Here is a 13,037-nt window from a genome sequence, read left to right as displayed (position 1 = left end):
TGTTTTAAAGCTCATACAACAGCCCTAAGTGAAAAACCATGATTACCTTAACCTTAGGAAAATTTGGAGCTTTGGAAGTGTTTTGGGAATAAGTGTGGTCTCCGTGGGGATTCTTATAAATTGGCTAGTTGGTTCCTCATCTTGTTTTATTTTTGGAAATATGATCTTGTTGAGTGATAAAAAAAAAATTGAAAAAAAAAATTGAAAAAAAAATTGAAAAAATGAAAAAAAAAACAAATTTGTGAATAATGGAGTCAAGAAAAGGATTGAATTAGAGGTTTGGGTGTGATTTGACTGTGTTTACACTTGTTCCTCATTGCTCCTCTATTTCTTGTGGTTTGTAGCTACTTATCCATATTTATCCTTCCTTGTCCTTGGCCCCATTACAGCCATAAAAGACCTTTTGATCTGAACATGCATATACTTCTGAGTGTTGATTTTAGAGGCTTGCCAAGTCTGTTTGTGTTTGCTTTCTTGAGTGTGATGAATCATTATTTTCTTCACTTCACTTAGCTTATTGTACTAGATTTAATCAGGGAATTGTGCATAATTATCCAGTATTTTCCTATTTTACTGAATTGAGCTTAATTCGATCAGAAATTCTTATTTTAATTAATTTGAATTGTCTGAGACTAATTACTTACATTATTGAGTGTAGGGAAAATTTTGGAAATAAAAATTGGGACAATTGGAAAAACATTCACACAATATTATTTATTTAGAAAAAGTTGTACTGTATTAATTTAATTTGTGTGTTGAGCAATGGAAAATTGAACAAAATTGGCTTAGAAGCATTACACACCACACGGCCTAGCAGCCAGCAGGAAAATCTTCTTTCTCTTTTAACAAATATAGGACAACAATGAAAGTGCAATGTTGAATGAAGTAAAGCTCACGGTTTTCTTTATTTAAGTAAAGGGTGCTATTTTAAGAGAATGTTTATACACTTTTGAAAATGAATTGAACTAGTATGTGGATTGGTTTTGTTATTTCTTTTAAATGGTTTAACATGCAGGTTGCACGGCCCCATATCAACAATTTAATTTGGCATATATGTTTGGAAAAAGGCCACCACTCATTCACGGTTTTCACTTGATAATGTGCCAAAATTCATAACCTTGGGAGACAATGATCACGTGAAAGAGAATTCACATTCTATTTAACAAATAAAGAAAGATGGAGGGGACCACAAGGAAAGAAGTTTACGATTCTTGGAGGAAGAAAAAGAGAGAATCTCTTTTAAAGTAAAGCATATGCGTTTTTGACTTGGCATGGGTGAAGATTAAAGAATGAATTTATGGAAACGCAAAACTCAACAATTGGAAAGAAAGGGGCGCTGAATTGTCAGAAGAGAGTGGCCACCTTTGTCACTTTTGTTTTTCATTGTTTTGGAGATATGAGAATGCGGTTTCAAAGAGGGAGAGGCCGCGAGTTTGAGGGGGAGGCCGTGAGAGTCCAGCTAATCCAGCACCTTCACGATCCATAAAAGAGGGAGTTGTTGCTGCCACTTCCAGGAGGTGTTCATGGTGATCTTTATTTTAGAAAAGAGAATACACGTTAGTCTTGATTCAATTTGATGGAGAAGGGTGAGCTGGAATGTGGAAATAGAGAGGAGAAATGACACGGCCCATGGAGAAATAATTCTGGAATAGTTTGGTGTGCATGAAGAGCTGAAGGAGGAGGTGTCTCGGTCTTGAGCAGCAGCACTCACTTGCCATTTGTTTTAGAGAATGATGCACGGTTGAGAAGAATGCAGCAGCGTGAAGAAGGGTTGAACGTCCAGCTGGAAGAAGATGTGGAGATCACAACCTGCTGGAAGTAAGAAGGAGTGCATCAGCTGGTCCACCAAAGAAGAGGAGGTCACGGCTGTGTTGATTTAATTTGGAAGGAAGAAGAGAGGCACCATGTGTACACGGAAAGGAAGATGGAACCAGCCACTTGTTGATTGGAGAAGAGAAGCCAGCAAGCGGTGCAGCTCCGTCCATGCATCCAGCCATCTCCACCAGTCCAGCTCCATCACGGTCCAGTAGCTTTGGACGTTGGCTGGAAGGAAGAAGAGAGCTACGTTCCAGTACAGAAGACGTGCATGGTAATGGCAGCAAAGAAAAGCAGCATAGGCTGCACTCATTGGCAGGGAGAATGGAGATGCATCATGATGATTAATGGAGCTCTCGGTACCATCCAGCAAGCAGCCCACGGTGCAGCAAAGACAAACAACACACGGCCTTGGAAGAAGATTGGAAGCTCATGGTTCCCTTGAGTAGTTGCGTTCAGTGGTTTGGAGAATTAGCACAGAAGAGGGGCCGTTCAAAATGAAGGATTGTCGGTTTAGAGCCGGATGTGTAAGCTCACGGCCCCATTGGAAAATTTAGAAAAACATTTACCAAACATCACTAAGTTGGAATCAATTGAAGGGGCCACCATATTGCAAATGCAGTCACGGCCAGGAGGTGTTCACGGGAAGAGAATGGAATAGTGAAAAGAGCCATGGTTGGAAGGAAACTCACGAGAATTTTAGCTGGGAAGCAAGGAAGCAAACAGATACAAGAATGAAGGGACCCATCCTAATTCTTTTGCAATTGTTGAAATGAAGGAGAAGTCACGGGAGGATGAGTTTTCTCTATAAAATGGAATGGGCAGCAGAGGAGAAAACATTAGATTTTAGGAGTAGTTTAGGAACCACTCACGGCCAGAGGAGGCTCTGGCCTCTTTCCATTTTCCAGCTCTTTCCATTTTTCAGTAGCAAGCTCTCAGTTTCCATTTTCCAAACAGTGATTTATTTTCTGAAACGTGTAATGTATCGTTAGTTTGATTTTGGAATATTATTTTCAATTGTTTAATCCTTGATGAATTTCATTTTCAGTGCTTTTAATTTTACCATTTCTTTTATTTTATCGTTTATTGTTTTCTACATCGTAAATTTTGTCAATGTGTTTTACTCTTTATCTTATTTTCAAACGTTGTTTTTACCGTTTATTTTTACTGATGATTTTGGTAAATTTTAATTACAATGTTTTTATGTTTTTCTGCATGGTACTGTTCACGCATTTTAAATTTAAACACTATAATTTTCCATTTTCTGTTTTTACCGTCTTTTACCATTCAGATTTTACCATCGTTAAAATTTATTTCAAACGTTATTTTTAATTTTGTGTTGTTTAATTTCCAGTTCACTTTAATTTTACCGCACAAAACATTCACAAACCCCCCCCTTTCGTGTTAAAATCTAAGACTGAACTCCAGTATTGGTCCTTGAGAGACGACCTAGGAGTCAAATCCTAGTCTATACTGCATATTTTCGTGCAATCAAATTTGTATGACCGCGACAGTCGTATCAGATTTTGGCGCCGTTGCCGGGGACCAATGGAGGTTTGGTTTTAGATTTTTGTTGTGTAAATTTTTGTTTTGTTAATATGTTTGTTTTGTGTGTTTTGTCTTGTATATTTTTGTAGGCGACAACGACACCTTCAGCAAATTTTGGCGGCGTTGTCACTTAAGTCCAGGTTCTTGTTTTAGATTTTTACTGTTTTTGTTTTATTACGTGGTTGTAATATATGTTTTGTCTTTTATATTTTTATTGTGTTGTGTTTTGTATTATGTTTGTCAATTAAAAAATTTTTAAAAAAAAAAGTTTTTAATTTTGTTCTGTCTTGTTTGTGTCTGAAGAATGTTTAATTGTGTTGTGTTTTATTTTGTGTTGTGATGTGATGTTCTGTATGTGTGTTGCATGTGCTTTATCTGTTAAATAAAAAAAAATTAAAAAAAAAAATTTATTATGTTCTGTCTTTTGTGTGCATGTAACATGTATAAATGTGTTGTGATTTATCTGTTTAGTAATTTTTAGTATTTAGTTTTTATTTGTTTTATTTTTATTTTTCCATGTCTACCTATTTTGATTATGTGAATAGTGTTTATTCTGTCAATGCCTCTAATTATGAGTCTCCTTCTGCATGGTACTCTGATTTTAATTCTGCTGACCTCTATGTTGAGAAAAATATGGCCCACCCTCCAATTTATGAGAGCTCTCCTTGGGAGCCAGTTCCACCAAATAAGGATGGTGATCATCACTTTCTTAACATTGGAATGATAAAAATGCTGCCCCAGTTTCATGGTTTTGCAGGCGAATGCCCACATGAACATTTGGAGAATTTCTATAGAATTTGTTCTGCAATGAAACCTCCAAATGTCACGGATGATCAAGTTTTCTTAAGGGCATTTTCGCACTCGTTAAAAGGAGCAGCAAAGGATTGGAAAGATCGTCTTCCTCGAGGATTCGTCATCAGATGGGAAAATCTTAAGAGTCAATTTCTGAAGAAATTTCCCCGTGTGCAAAATAGTTACAACAACAATCCTGGATGGAATGACACGAGTTTGGTACTTTTAATTCACCTCTTGAACTGATTAATTGTTTTACCATGTTTTGAATTGCTTGGATGATTTCTGCGAGTATCTGTTTTCTATGATTTTGTGTCAGATATTGTCTACATCTTTTCGTTGTCCAGATTTCTTGAGAACAGTGTAAATTTTCTTTCTTTCTTGTGAGTTTTTATTTTCTGTGTGCTGAGTTTTTGGTCGTACACCTAATGTCCATTGAATTATTCCCTGATTTGCGTCTTAATTTTGCCCAGGAGTGCAAAAGACTAAGTGTGGTCTATTTTGGTGAATCATTATTTTATTCACTTCATTTAGTTTATTGTGCTAGAATTAATGAGGGAATTGTGCTTAATTGTCCAGTATTTTCCCATTTTACTGAATTGAGCCTAATCCGATCAGAAATTCTTATTTTAATTAATTTGAATTATCTGAAACGAATGATTTACATTATTGAGTGCATGAAAAATTTTGGAAAATATTTTTGGACATTTAGACTTTCTGTACAAATTCCCAATTCCTCTCGGGTAATCGTTTACAGGGGCAGAAGTGCCTAAAAGTCAGTTTTTTTGCCAATGGTGACCTGTGTTCACCTGACTGAGTACCTGTGTTGGACTTTCTGTACAAATTTGCAATTCCTCTCGGGTAATCGTTTACAGGAGTGCTGTAAACGATTACCAGTGCTGCGTGAATGTTGTGTCAACTTGTGTGTCTTCGTTTGAGTTCAATTCTTATCCGTTTTGCATGCAATTTTTTTTCATAGTTTCGTATGGATGTCTATTTTTACGTATAGTTTTTACTTTGATAGAATTATTTCTGTAATGTTCCCAGTAATTGTTTTACTCTTCTATGTCAGTCCAGTGCTGCATGAATTTTGTGTCAATTTGTGTGTCTTCGTTCGAGTTCAGTTCTTATTTGTTTTCTATGAAATTTTTTTTCATATTTTTGTATGGATGTCTATTTTCATGTATAGTTTTTACCTTGTTCAAATTCACTATGTGTTGTTCCCAGTAAATGTTTTACTCCACTGTGTCAGTCCAGCAAAGGGAATTTGGAAACACACATGCCGCACATGCACATGGAAAGGCTTTGGTTTTAATTTTTTATGGAGAATAGGATAAAGAAGTGCACATTTACGTGAAGTCCAACAAATGCAAGTAGCACATGATGGAAGGAATATACAAAAGCTTGTGGTATGAGTGCACACACATGGAGTTTTACTTCCATTTGATGGATGATGACATGGAATCACATTTCTGAAAATGGTCCACCAAACACATGCTTGCAATGTACCAAGAATCACTTAAGTTTCACAAATGTCACGGCTGGAAACATCAAGTGGAGGGCCCCTTTGTTTTATTTTGATTGAAGGAGAGTTTAAAGAATTAGTTGGAAGATGCACATCTCTCACAATGTCTCACGGTTGGTGCAGCAGGAAAATATTCAGCCATCATACCTTCACATGGACATGGAAGCCAAAGTAAGAAACACATGCAAAAGAGCTTCATCCAGCCATTGATACAAAAAAGGAGAGAAGAAAAATTTTGGAGGGGGTTAGTTGGTGGATGGAGAGGAGAGGCCGTGAGCTCATGGTGGGAGGATGAAGAAAACAAATCACTGCTGGGATGGAGGATGATGCTTGGATTCTTGTTGTCTTCTAAATTGGTGTTGTACATCTTTCCATTTAAGTTTTTGTTCATTTGTTGTTATATTCATCTTAGTATTCTATAAACTGTAATTTGTATTTTGTTTGTGCAAGTTGATGTTGTAATTTTAGAAGCTTTGTAATTTCATTTTGGGAAGTGTTTTTCCTTCTTTTGATTTATGGTGCAAGGTCTCGGCTTGTTTAAGAGTTATTCTCCTTCTTTCATTTTGTTTTCTATGCAATTTTGTTGAATCTTTTTAGTGTTTATGCATAGATGTTCTAGGCTCTTTCTCTTTTAATACCTCTTTGATTTTAATTTAATTAGTGATGAAAGAAAGTCTTGGTGTCATGGCTGGAATGGTAAGCAATTTGATTGAAATTGAAGAAGTAAATTAGGTGGAGTAGGTGTGTACGTAAAAGAGCTCTTTTCCTTGTAGAAATCATCATTTTCTTCTAAAAATTCATTAGCATTTAGTCCAACATGTGGACCTCTTCTTGTATTATGTTTTTGTCTTTTCATGAGCTGTTTTGGAGAAGAAGTGTCATGGCTGGAATGTTGTGTACGTAGGTGATGTGGAGAATACAATTTAATTTGCTTTTCATTTAGAAATGTAATTGAAGTTGAAGTAAATGTTTTCTTTGTAAAATTGAATTGGTATGGATGTTGGATGTTTACGGTTTTGGATGTCCATTTGCAATTATCCTTTCAATGAAACCAAGCAAATTTGTCACGGCACATGAGGTAATTTTTAGAAGCATTTCAAATTCTGTTTTTAAATTTCCAGATTTTACTGTTTTTTTTACTGCTGTAATTTTATTTATGTTGTAATTTAATTTCAGTTGTTGTTTTATGCAATTTAATTTCTGCTTTTCTTTATTTTTGGATGTTGATCATTTACTGTAATTTTATTTTCTGTATTTTACTGCAGTTATTTTTTTTATTCTGTTTTTACTGTTTTCTGTATTTACTGTTTTCTGTATTTTTGTTTTCTGTATTTTGCTTTTACTGATTTTGAAAATTTTGTACTTACTGTTTTTACTGTTATTATTTACTGCTGTAATTTCATCTTTTTTCTGTTTTCACTATTTTCTGTATTTACTGTTTTCTGTATTTTCTGTTTTTCTGTATTTTCGTTTTTACTGTCCCAGATTTATTTTTACTGTTTTATGTTACTGTATTTTCATTTTTTTTACTGTTTTCTAAAATTTACTGTTTTACTGTTTTTACTGTTTTCTGTATTTATTGTTTACTGTATTTTCGTTTTTTGTATTTTTACTTTTCTGTATTTTAGGTTTCTGTTTCAGAACTGTTTTTAATGATTCACTGTTCACTGAAATTTCGTTTTTACTGTAGTAATTTCGTTTTTACCGTTTTAATTTTGTTTTACTGTACTGCGTTTTACTTCATCGTATTTATTTCAACGTTTTTAAAATTCAGTCGCATTTAATTTTCATCGCAAAAATAACCATTTCAAACCCCCCACTTCGTGTGTGATCTGAGACTGAACCACAATATTGGTCCTTGAGAGACGACCTAGGAGTCACATCCTAGCTATACTGCATTATTTTTGTTGCATCGAATTTGTATGCGATGCGACCCGCGTGTCAAAGGGTGAGCTAATTATATAAAAGCATGCATCATATCAAGCACATAACATACAAGAGTTAACTTAAATCAAAGCAGTTTAAGGCATACATCCTAGCATGTTATCTTCTAGACTTGACTCGTCCGGACTTTAGAATGATAGTCGAGCTATGGTGGGTCCTACACTCGTGGCGACTTATGAAACTTGGGTTCCCCACCCTGCCACACTCACAAGGTTAGCCTGTTCCGGGCCTTGAGGCATACTGGAAGCCCCCAAGACTAAGACCTCCTGCTACTCCTCACCACATGGATTAATCCCTCTACTTGAGTATGATTAGCCATTGGAGTTTTAGAATGATCCCCAAGACTGAGCTCCTACTTTCATTCTAAAACACTAAAGATTTCACCAAGAGATCCTACACAGATGGAACTTGATTTACAACTTGGATCATACTTTCATCACTTTGTAATCATATACTTTCTGCCACAATCAACATATACAAAATCTCAACAATATACATTACTCACCACTCACAAATTATAAAAATAACATCTCCACAATTGAATCTAAGTTAATCAATACCAAGAACCAAACAGCTGCAACTAACCCATAACAGCTCATAAAATGCATCAATTTATACATATCTACAAGTAATATAATTATTGATTAACACTCACGTTTCAATATAAGAAACAACTATCCTTACTTTATTATATATATATATATATATATATGATACGTATTCAGGCACCTGTTTTACTACAATCAAGACTATTCTGGATTCTAAATTAATCATAACTAACTGCCCACCTTGTAAATCATAACGTGCAAAATGGATATTGGAATTATTGTTTGAAAATACCAACGCACCATTAAACTAATATATATATATATATATATATATATATATATATATATATATATATATATATTATATATTAAACTAATATATATTATATTAAACTAATATATATTATATTAAATATATATATATTATATTAAACTAATATATATTATATTAAATATATATATATATATATATATATATATATATATTTATTTATATATAGATCTTACTTTAAATTCTAAACACACAGTGACTGATTTTCTAAAATTATAATTGACTAGAAATTAACACATGATAACTTTATGCATCTACAATCAACTTGTTTTATTTTATTTTCATCCTAGTAGACATCTTTCTTTACCCCAATTGGTCAGCGGAGAGGATCCAGATGTCTGAACGCATCAAACTCACGTTCGACGCCAACATATATGACTAGTCACAACTGACTGGATCAGGCCAGGGCTGCTCTATGATCAGGGATGTGCCAACTCAGCTTTTAAGGTTCCTCTATCCTACCAACAAAGAAAGGCTTTCAACAATTAACAATTAATTTATTTAAATTATCTACCCTGTTTTCTTATGCTCTAAATCTGAAATGCCTAATTTTAATATTTTTACTTCCTCTCAAAGGAACCTCAAATCGTACCTGTACATCTATTTAATACCCATATACATGCTATTACAGAACCCTTACTCCAGACCTTCCAACAAGATCAATTTCAGCCAACAAACTCATTCAAAACAAATTAAATTCATCACATCACAACATGCACAATTTTACAGTTTCAGTTATAACACCCAATACAATAAAAGTCATAAAACAGTTTCACAAGAGCACACCAGTTCAACATTCATATGCATATATTTTTATAAAATAAATTCATACAAAAATAATTAGCTCCCCTCACCTGAAAAGCTTAACAGTACCAGGAACGCTCTAGCAGTACCTCCTCACAGAGGCGAGTTTGACAGCACCTATAAGCCACCAAAAATTGGTGCAGAGCACATTTCTTAGAGTTGGAAGGGACGGAGAAACTAAAGGAAAAGCTACCAGTAACAGGCAACCAGCAAGTTGCATGGCTTAGGTTCAAGAACGGTTGAAGAAAAGGGAAAAAAAACACTTACCGGTCGGAATGGAAAAACGTTCGGTTCAAACTAAAGCCTTTGGTGCAGCGAGCGCGGAAACACCTTCAAATCAAAATTTGATCAGTTCAATGAAGAGAAAATCTAGAGAGAAGGCAGAGAGAATTTTAGGACAAGAGTTTTAGAGAGAGAAAGAAAGCTGGCAAAATGAAGGAATTCTAATTTTTAGAAAACCCCTTCCTAAGGTCATGGGTCCTTAGCTTATGGGCTGACTGCCTCAACATAAGGCCCAATAGCCCTATTATTTTCAGGCTCTTACATAAAGCTTATAATATAATAAATTATTATTATATTCTATTATAATTTTAAAATATTATAATATAACAACTGATTACTGTCGCAACCGGAATCGCGACGGGACGACGATCCAATAAAAAAAAGATATTGGTGTTGAAAAGAGATTTTGGAGTCGCCACCATAGTTTATTCTGGAAAACTACGGAAAAACCATAAAATGATAAGGCATGGTCAAATTGAACCAGATTCTTGGTTCGGGAGTCGGTTACGTGTAGGGAAGGTATCAGCACGCATCGTCAAGGTGTGAGGACGAAATTTGGAGAAAAAGGAATTGACCCAAACAAAGGAGCTTCAATTTCACTTGGCACCCCTGGTTTTTATCTCTGTACCCCTAATTTAATTGAGCTTTTCTCTTGTTTTATTTTTTACGCTTTAGTTTCTTAATTTTATTTTTTTGTCTGGTCATTAATTTTTATTGTGTAATCCCCTTGTAAGATAACTCCCATCCCTCTGTATTGTATTTGTCTTGTTTATTTGTTAAACACTGCACACACTCACTTTTTTTTTTATAATTGAACAGAAATCACAAAAAATAAATAAATAAAATAATAATAATTCTCTTTCTTCAAAATACCAAAAATACGTTTTAAAGGTTTAGACACATGTGTGATCGCACGCATCGTCCTTGTGCCAAAAACCTTTTCTCTTTCTTCAAAAATACCAAAAAATTATGTTTTAAAGGTTTAGGCACATGTGTGATCGCACGCATCGTCCTTGTGCCAAAAACCTTTTCTCTTTCTTCAAAATACAAAAAATATGTTTTAAAGGTTTAGGCACATGTGTGATCGCACGCATCGTCCTTGTGCCAAAAACCTTTTCTCTTTCTTCAAAAATACCAAAAAATTATGTTTTAAAGGTTTAGGCACATGTGTGATCGCACGCATCGTCCTTGTGCCAAAAACCTTTTCTCTTTCTTCAAAATACAAAAAATATGTTTTAAAGGTTTAGGCACATGTGTGATCGCATGCACCAAAAACCTTTTCTCTTTCTTCAAAATACAAAAAATATGTTTTAAAGGTTTAGGCACATGTGTGATCGCACGCATCGTCCTTGTGCCAAAAACCTTTTCTCTTTCTTCAAAAATACCAAAAAAATATGTTTTAAAGGTTTAGGCACATGTGTGATCGCACGCATCGTCCTTGTGCCAAAAACCTTTTCTCTTTCATTAAAAAATTACAAAAATATGTTTTAAAGGTTTAGGCACATGTGTGATCGCACGCATCGTCCTTGTGCTAAAAACCTTTTCTCTTTCTTAAATAAAAAAAATATAAAAATCCTCAAAAACCAAAAACATCAACATTTTCAAACAACAAACAATATCGCCTTGCAGAACTACGTGATCCTTGATTCTCCATTAAAAGTGGAGATACGTAGGAGCAAGGTCAGTCCTTGTCAGGCTCACTCTCCCAAAAATCCAAATCATGTCAAAACAAAGTTCTCAAACAAATTTCCAAACAAACATCTCAAACAGTTTTCAAAAGAACTACGTAAACCTGATTTCTCACATGAGAATACGTAGGAGCAAGGTCAATCCTTGTCGGGCCCAAAAAACTAAAAAAATATTGTTTGTTTCTTTAGAGTTTTATTTAAAGGGAATGTTAAACACTTTGAAAACCACATCCACATTCGCGCATTTAGTTAAAGGTACTGCCTTAGGACAGGCGTTGTAGGGTGCTGATACCTTCCCTACACGTAACCGACTCCCGAACCAAGAATCTGGTTCAATTTGACCATGCCTTATCATTTTATGGTTTTTCCGTAGTTTTCCAGAATAAACTATGGTGGCGACTCCAAAATCTCTTTTCAACACCAATATCTTTTTTTTATTGGATCGTCGTCCCGTCGCGATTCCGGTTGCGACAATTACCTAATATTTTCAAGATATAATAATTTATTATATCGAATAATAGAATATGTTTGAATATATTTATTTATTTATGATTTATAAATAAATATGACACTAACCATACTATAATATAAACTTAATAATAAAAATTATCTTTATATTCAATATTACTGTATCGATATTCACTTAAATGTCAAAGAATTTTTTGTAGACTCCACTTCAAATACATCTTATTAAATTTTGATAAGAATTTTTGACATTCATTGTGAGATCTATTATCAGATTACAAGTCTTATGGTAATATATTAGAATTAAGGTAAAAATGATGTACTATTTTTTCCAAACAAAATTATAAAGAGATATATTCTAAGTTGTCGAAATTATTGTATGAATATCAAGTATGATATTACTAATTTGACACAAACTTGGTAATGCAAGAAAAATTAAGCATGGAGACAATTTGACCATAATCTGAAATGACTCATAAGTCATATAGTGGATTCACTCCATAAGAGCATATGAACTTGATGAATTTGGTGGAGAATTGTTGTTGAGTAGAGAACATAGAATGCCACACATATAAAAATTACTTTAATTAGGCTCGAAGTGATATATATACTCTTTTTCTTTTCATAAGTTAAATTTTTTTTCTTAAATTAGGTGTTTTGTCTAATAAAATTTTAACGAGACACGTTCTTCCAAGTATATATATCATTTCACTTAGTTTTGATGTACCTACATTTAAAAGTACAATTAATGGAGAACGATAACTTGTTTATTCATCAACATAGTTTACTTACATCTTATTTATGACTTCTTAGCGGAGAACTTATATACATACCCCAAAGATATTACGAAATATTTAAAAATATTTACAAATAATTTCTTATTATATAATAACTAATTATCAAGTTTTCCTATGTCTCAAAAATATTATGAAATATATCTAAGATATTTACTTTTAGTATCTTATGATACAATAATTTATATATTCTATTATATTGTAGTATTATAATTAATTATCGAATATCTACAAAAATATAACGATATAATAATAAATTATATAATATATTTAAAATATTATGATATGGTAATTGATTATCTAATCTATAAAAACATGATACTTAATTATAATCAAATAACTTAATATATTTGTTTATTCATAGTTTAGAAAATTTATAAATACGACATGACATCACACGAATTACTTACAACTCAATATTTAATAATGAAAATTAAGACTCAATCTGTATTTTCTGTATGCTTATTATTTTTATTTTCTTATTAATTTAAACATTAAATA

General features: G+C 33.4%; 1 long non-coding RNA gene across 2 annotated transcripts; it reads left to right on the top strand.

Annotated features, from left to right (window-relative positions):
• Positions 1 to 716: 716 nt before the first annotated feature.
• Positions 717 to 6,196, top strand: LOC128194941 (uncharacterized). 2 transcript variants are annotated; one of them, XR_008246406.1, is made up of 2 exons: positions 717 to 4,374; positions 5,413 to 6,196. It is a non-coding gene; the product is annotated as an uncharacterized LOC128194941 (long non-coding RNA). The 2 variants fall into 2 exon arrangements; XR_008246405.1 differs by having other exon boundaries at positions 5,408 to 6,196.
• The last annotated feature ends 6,841 nt before the right edge of the window (positions 6,197 to 13,037 follow it).

Source organism: Vigna angularis, chromosome 1 (assembly GCF_016808095.1).
Source record: "Vigna angularis cultivar LongXiaoDou No.4 chromosome 1, ASM1680809v1, whole genome shotgun sequence".
In the NCBI taxonomy this organism is placed as follows: domain Eukaryota; kingdom Viridiplantae; phylum Streptophyta; class Magnoliopsida; order Fabales; family Fabaceae; genus Vigna; species Vigna angularis.
Note: the sequence above shows the minus strand (reverse complement) of the source record. Positions and strands in the feature narration are given on the sequence as shown.